Raw genomic sequence first — 8,161 nt, 5'->3', positions numbered from 1 at the left:
TGATGTAAAACTTGACAGGACAGATCAAATGAAAAATGTGCAGTTTTTAAAAAAACAAATTGACACATCTGTCTTTGCTTTAAAATATTTGAGCAAATATAAAAATTTTTTAAAGGGTTAAATGAAGCAAATAGGGCAAATCTTGGTAATTGCTGATTCTGATTGATAGGTATGTTAAAATTCATTGTAATATCTTCTTTACTTTGGGGTATGGATGAAATTTCCCATAATAATTTTTTTTTAATGACATACACGTCCTAATTGTTTAATTGCCGCACTCTCTGGTCGTACTAGAATCAGTACAGTCAGCTCTTATAGGGGCAAAATGAAGATGTGGAGCAATCACGTGGACAGTACAGAAGTGATCAACTAACGCTAGCAGCACTGAGAAACACAGAATACATCAGGAAGAAGCAAAGCTGAGAATCCATGCATTGCAAGACTAGTTGAGAAAAATGATCAGTTCAATAATAAAAAGCACAGTAAACTAAAATAATTTTCAAAGATTTTAGGAAATGGTAAAACACAGACTGCTTTGGGGAATGTAAATTGGTATAGGTATAGCCTTATTAGGCTTCCCTACCACTCAGACGGTAAAGCATCCACCTGCAATGCGGGAGACCTGGGTTCAATCCCTGGATCAGGAAGATCCCCTGGAGAAGAAATGGCAACCACTCCAGTATTCCTGCCTGGAAAATTCCAAGGAGGAATTTCTTGCCTGGTAGGCTACAGTCCATGGGGTCACAAAGAGTCAGACACGACTGAGCGACTTCACTTTCACTTTACTGGTAAAACAGAGTAACAACATGAATCAAAAACCTTAAGACATTCCACATTTTTTGATCCCTTCATTCCTTCAGTAACAGTGTAACCCAAAGAAACAGAATATGAGCAGCTATTTCTGCACACATATCTTACCTTACATTTGGAAGCTCTGGAGGGGAGGGGAAGCTTGGGATGCCCTACTGAACCCTGTAACCCTAGCAGAGGTCCTGACCATTCAGGAAATAAGTGCTCAATGAATGCAATTTAAATAAACAGTGAAGAATTAGGAACAACCTAAAAGCCCTAAAATTATTTGTCATATTTTGATATGAAAGAAATATTACTTATTTAAGTTGTTTTTTCAAAGAACATTAAATGACATGGGGAAAACGTTGCACATGAAATGATAAGTGGGAGAAATCAGGATATAAAACCATATACAGAATGATCATAATTAAATATATTTAACTAGTGCAAGAAAATATATCAATATTTTAATTGTAATATCCCTGGGTGATAAACACAAGTATGTTTTAAATTTTCTCCTTCAAATTTTTCTGCAACTTCCAAATTATCCATAAAAACTAAATTTTTTTTTTTTAATGAATGTTTAGTTTTGCATTTTCTGGATACGTAAGTGTCCACTGCAATACAAAAAGAGCCCAGGTCTTCTTCAATCATTTCCAATCCAAGTTCCCACTCTCCACCTCTGAGGTACCCCTCTTACAAGTTTGGTGAGTGTCCTTCTACACCATTTTAATGTTTTTAGATACACAGAGTATATATGTACTACAGAACATGTGTGGTGTTAGTGTATTTTTGATATAGTGTTAAGTTGCATGCCTAGTTAGCATCTGGGTTTTGTCTTATGTTTTAACACAACAATCCATGGAAATTGCCCATTTTGATATATGGAGATGCATTCACTCTACTTAACTACTGTACACTGTGTGTGTGTGCTAAGTCGCTCAGTCGTGTCCGACTCTTTGGGACCCTATGGATTGTAGCCTGCCAGGCTCCTCTTTAGGACTCTACGTACTGTAGCCTGCCAGGCTCTTCTGCCCATGGAATTCTCCAGGCTACTGGAGTATTCAAGGATACTGGAGTGGGTTGCCATGCTCTCCTCCAGGGGACATTCCTGATCCAGGATTGAACCTGTGTCTCTTACATCTCCTGTATTGGCAGGCGGGTTCTTTACCCCTAGCGCCACCTGAGAAGCCCCACTGTACACTATCACATTTTATTTAACCATTTCCCTATCAATATGCAGGAAAGGGGACTTCTTGAGTGGCCCAGCAGTTAAGACTTCACCTTCCAATGCAGGGGGTGCGGGTTCAATCCCTGGTCGGGGAGCTAAGATCCCACATGCCTCGCCCTCCTCCCCCAAAAGGAGTGAATTTGTTTAAAAAAAACAAAAACAAGATAAAACATTCAGGAAAGGGCTTGGGTAGAATCTGCTCTCTGAATCTGAATCTGCTGAAGGAAAGGGCTGCAAAAACCTCATCCCACTCTGCTGCTGGTAACAAGGGAAAGAAACCTCAAAGGACAGAGTGGGTAGTAGTTCCCAGGAGCAAAGCAGATCCAGTCCTCAGCGTCTGCATGAAGGGCGCCATGCGAAGCTTCCCCCGGGCACAGTGGTCACCCACACACACAACCATTCCACAAATACTTATGGAGTACCATGGGCTTTCCTGATGGGCTCAGGTGGTGAAGAACCTGCCTGCAATGCAGGAGACATGGATTCAGTCCCTGGGTTGGGGAGATTCCCCTGGAGTAGGAAATGGCAACCCACTCCAGTACTCTTGCCTGGAGAATCCCCATGGACAGAGGAGCCTGGTGGGCTACAGTCCATAGGGGTGCAAAGAGTCAGACATAAAGTGACTTAGCACGCATGCACCATACTAGGGCTTCTCCAGTGGCTCAGGGGTAAGGAATCCCATGGCAATGCAGGAGACGTGGCAGAAGCTGTGGGTTCGATCCCTCGGTTGGCCACATTCCCTGGAGAAGGAAATGGCAACCCACTCCAGTGTTCTTGCCTGGGAAATCCCATCAGCGACTAAACAACCACCACCACCATACTAAACCCTGAAGATCTGGCATGCACATGTAAATACCAATGCACCAAACACTGTCAATATACTGAACTATGATTTTCTGTTAAGCCTGCTTTAATTTCTGTCTCATAGTTGTAACTATGAGATTGTATGGTATTTGAAAAGCTTTAAAGTAACCCCAGAAGTCACCACCTAGCCACAGATTTTATTTTCATGTAAAGTTTATATGAATGTACAAATACATTGCGTTTCTAGTTTGCATTAGTAATTTACAAAATGGGACTTGGTGATCTCTAAAATCATTTTTCAGCTCTGTCTAGAATACAAGGTATTTGCAATAGGGCCATTTTATCACTAGATGTCGCTATTGACAACACAAAAGTTAAAAAAAGCAAGAGCTTTACAGAACTGCTTTAAAGAACACACTATGAAATATCAATAACCTCAGATATGCAGATAACACCACCCTTATGGCAGAAAGTGAAGAGGAACTAAAGAGCCTCTTGATGAAAGTGAAAAAGGAGAGTGAAAAAGTTGGCTTAAAGCTCAACATTCAGAAAACGAAGATCATGGCATCTGGTCCCATCACTTCATGGGAAGTAGATGGGGAAACAGTGGAAACAGTGTCAGACTTTATTCTGGGGGGCTCCAAAGTCACTGCAGATGGTGATTGAAGCCATGAAATTAAAAGACGCTTACTCTTTGGAAGGAAAGTTATAATCAACCTAGATAGCATATTCAAAAGCAGAGACATTACTTTGCCAACAAAGTTCCGTCTAGTCAAGGCTATGGTTTTTCCAGTGGTCATGTATGGATGTGAGAGTTGGACTGTGAAGAAAGCTGAGCGCTGAAGAATTGATGCTTTTGAACTGTGGTGTTGGAGAAGACTCTTGAGAGTCCCTTGGACTGCAAGGAGATCCAACCAGTCCATTCTGAAGGAGATCAGTCCTGGGTGTTCTTTGGAAGGAATGATGCTAAAGCTGAAACTCCAGTACTTTGGCCACCTCATGCGAAGAGTTGACTCAATGGAAAAGACTCTGATCCTAGGAGGGACTGGGGGCAGGAGGAGAAGGGGATGACAGAGGATGAGATGGCTGGATGGCATCACCGACTCGATGGATGTGAGTTTGAGTGAACTCCAGGAGTTGGTGATGGACAGGGAGGCCTGCTGCTGAGTCACTTCAGTCGTGTCCGACTCTGTGCGACCCCGTAGACGGCAGCCCACCAGGATGCCCCGTCCCTGGGATTCTCCAGGCAAGAACACTGGAGTGGGTTGCCATTTCCTTCTCCAATGCATGAGAGCGAAAAGTGAAAGTGAAGTCACTCAGTCGTGTCCAACCCTCAGCGACCCCATGGACTGCAGCCTTCCAGGCTCCTCCATCCATGGGATTCTCCAGGCAGAAGTACTGAGGTGGGGTGCCTGGCGTGCTGCAATTCATGGGGTTACAAAGAGTCAGACACTACTGAGCGACTGAACTGAACTGATGAAATTTAAGATTTAAAAATGTGAAAGCACTTTTACAGACAAATCCTATAAAAATCTATAAGGGACCCTTCAGGAACCTACGTGCATATCAAAGTAGTGCCCATGGCATCATACCCCAGTGCCATGGGCAAGCTAATAGTTAAGTATTTACTATACCTGCTGCGATTCATGGGGTCGCAAAGAGTCGGACACGACTGAGCGACTGAACTGAACTGAACTGATACCTTCTAAAACAACTTTTAGCAACTTACAGATCAGCCGTATAAGAAGGGAAGCAGAGGTCTTAGAATTAGAAGGGAGCTTATTTGTCCACAAATTTTCAAATAAAATCTCCAGTCTGCTCCCTGGAGTTACAGCTATATTTACATCAAAACTAGCACACACACACACACACAAGCACAGATTTTCTACGCATCTAGTTGAAATCAAAGTTCACAAAACAGTGATACCCTCACTGTGTGTAATGTACTTTTTCTCCATGTATTTGTGAAATAATAAAAAATATATATTAGCCTCTGCCCCCAGGATCCTGGCACAGATCTTCTAAAATTCTTGAAATTTCCCAAGTGGTGAAAGTTTGAAGAGCATCTTTTGTCCCAATATTTGGTCTCTGCCGCAGTTCCTGACACAGGGCTCCTAAATGTCTTGGAATTTCCTAGGTGATAGGAATGGCTTTGTGCTAATGGTTGACTCTTGGTTGAATAGCTTCAGGAAGGGAGCTTCTTGATTACCAGGAAGACCAAGCCCTAATTAAAAGCTTGGAACTTTCAGCCCCACCATCCATCATCTGGGAAAGGGAAAAGGGCTAGAAGTGGAGTTAATGATTGATCATGCTTATGTGATGTAGCCTCCACAAAAATTCCAAAGGTTCATGGTTCAGAGAGCTTCCAGGTTGGTGAACACATCTATATATGGCAAGAGGGTGGTGCACCCCAGCTCCATGGGGACAGGAATTCCTACACTTGGAATCCTGCTGGACCTCACCTGAGCAGATTTTCATCTGTATCCTTTATTATGTTTTGTTATATAACAAACTGATAAGGATAAGTGTTTCCGTGAGCACTGTGAGTCATTACAGCAAATTATTGAAACCCAAGGAGGAAGTCATGGGAACCCTGACATATAGCTGGTCAGTTAGAAATATAGGTGACAATCTGGGACTTGCAACTGTCTCAAGTGGGGCAGTTTTGTGAGACTGAACATTTAACCTGGAGGAGCTGTTACTAACTTATGGTAGATGGTATGAAAACTGAACCGAAATGGAGAACACGTAGCTGGTGTTGCAGACATGTCCGATGTGTGGAAAACCCACATCTAGTGTCAGATGTGCTGTGAGTCTGATAGTATTGTGACAGTAAAGGAAACACAGGGACTGCTTTTCTTTGACATATTCTGTTTCATAAAAAATACTGGTCATAAACCAATAAACTGGTTTTACTTGATCTAATACCCTTCTTTCCATTTAATATGTTAGGAAGCAGAGGCTCAGAGAGGTGCAGTGAGTTGCCCCCAGTAACACAGTAAGCCAGAACTCAAACTTTTCAGGATACTGGCAGGTTTTGCTTTGAAAGGTGTTAGGCAAAAATCAAAGATCATCCTTGACATATTCCTAGCCCTTTCCGCACTCTTGTATCTTCTAAAGTCTGTGGGCCAGTACCTGCTGGTGAAAAATCTGACAAAGTGTACGTGTGATTAGTCATTTTAAAAATACAAGTACTTTTAAAAATACAAATGTGATTACTTTAACTGCTCTACTTGAATTCCCTCAGCAGCTCTTTGTGGTTTTCAGGCCAAATACAAATCATCGGTGTGTCAATAAAGGCTCCTCCAGACCTGGCCCCAGTCCTGCTTGCCAGGTCTCTCTTTACCACTTCCCCACATGTACCTTCAAGGTCTTTCTTTCCTCCATTCTTGACCTGGCTAAATCGTAAGTTTTTCACACTCTACTTATATTCTTTTTCTGCGAATCTTCCAGAGGCTTGCTTTCCACACCTCTGCCACAGCCTGCATCCTACCATCCCTGTGTTGCCCTCGTTTGTCTTCTCCACTGGACTGGGCATTCGTCTGAGCCGAGTCAAGGCTCTGCATTTGCTACCCTGTCACCTAGCCTAGGGCTCAGCACATAAGAGGAATTCAGTAAGTATCTGCCCAAGCGAATATCCCCATATTCTTAAATTTCAATCCCCCCAAAACTCCAACTCACTGGAGTATCAGCTCTCTGAATTATGTAAAAGCTAGTTTTGACAATGCAGATCTCCATTTCCTAATACACTGAGAGTATTAAGAAAAACTTAAACTGTGGAAAATTCTGAAAGAGATGGAAATACCAGAGCACCTGACCTGCCTCTTGAGAAACCTGTATGCAGGTCAGGAAGCAACAGTTAGAACTGGACATGGAACAACAGCCTGGTTCCAAATAGGAAAAAGGAGTACATGAAGGCTGTATATTGTCACCCTGCTTATTTAACTTCTATGCAGAGTACATCATGAGAAACGCTGGACTGGAAGAAGCACAAGCTAGAATCAAGATTGCCAGGAGAATTATCAATAACCTCAGATATGCAGATGACACCACCCTTATGGCAGAAAGTGAAGAGGGACTAAAAAGCCTCTAGATGAAAGTGAAAGTGGAGAGTGAAAAAGTTGGCTTAAAGCTCAACATTCAGAAAACGAAGATCATGGCATCTGGTCCCTTCACTTCATGGCAAATAGATGGGGAAACAGTGGAAACAGTGTCAGACTTGATTGTTCTGGGTTCCAAAATCACTGCAGATGGTGACTGCAGCCATGAAATTAAAAGACGCTTACTCCTTGGAGACCAACCTAGATAGCATATTCAAAAGCAGAGACATTACTTTGCCAACAAAGGTCTGTCTAGTCAAGGCTATGGTTTTTCCAGTGGTCATGTATGGATGTGAGAGTTGGACTGTGAAGAAAGCTGAGCACTTAAGAACTGATGCTTTTGAACTGTGGTGTTGGAGAAGACTCTTGATAGTCCCTTGGACTGCAAGGAGATCCAACCAGTCCATTCTGAAGGAGATCAGCCCTGGGATTTCTTTGGAAGGAATGATGCTGAAGCTGAAACTCCAGTACTTTGGCCACCTCATGTGAAGAGTTGACTCAGTGGAAAAGACTCTGATGCTGGGAGGGACTGGGGGCAGGAGGAGAAGGGGACGACAGAGGATGAGATGGCTGGATAGCATCACTGACTCAATGGATGTGAGTCTGAGTGAACTCCGGGAATTGGTGATGGACAGGGAGGCCTGGCGTGCTGCGATTCGTGGGGTGGCAAAGAGTCGGATACGACTGAGCGACTGAACTGAACTGATACCTATCCAGGGAGAAATGGATGCAAAAACTCACTTCTGATTTTTTTTTCCCTCTTTATCTTACACATTTTGGATGCAGTGTGGTAGTTTCTTTTTCTTTTTTTGTAATCTGTAGCTTGTAGGCTAGTACCTGATGATCAGCACAGCCTCTTGCCCTTCAATGGTCACTCAAAGAAAAAGCCCACCTACTTGGGTCCCCAGACTGACAGCATGCCCTGGATCACCTACAGGGCAGATAGCAACTCTTCTGTGCATGCCATTTTACAACATACCCCCCAAAATTGGCTCAGTAAGTTACTTACTATCCATCAATCAGAGTGAAAAGGAGACAATTACAAGCTTCTGTGACTAAGTACAGTGATAGCAAAGGAGGAAGTCCCCCAGTGGGGGCTTTTGGGGTCAGACATGGTTTTGTAAAGAGTGAATCACATGGAGCAGGTTGAGAATCGGGTAGAAATATGGGGAAGGAAGCACTTCCAGGTGGGAACCAGCATAAGCAATGGTCAGACAGGCTATGGGCAGAGAAG

This window comes from Bos javanicus, chromosome 7 (genome assembly GCF_032452875.1).
Source record: "Bos javanicus breed banteng chromosome 7, ARS-OSU_banteng_1.0, whole genome shotgun sequence".
Lineage (NCBI taxonomy): Eukaryota > Metazoa > Chordata > Mammalia > Artiodactyla > Bovidae > Bos > Bos javanicus.
This window is presented reverse-complemented; position numbering follows the sequence as displayed.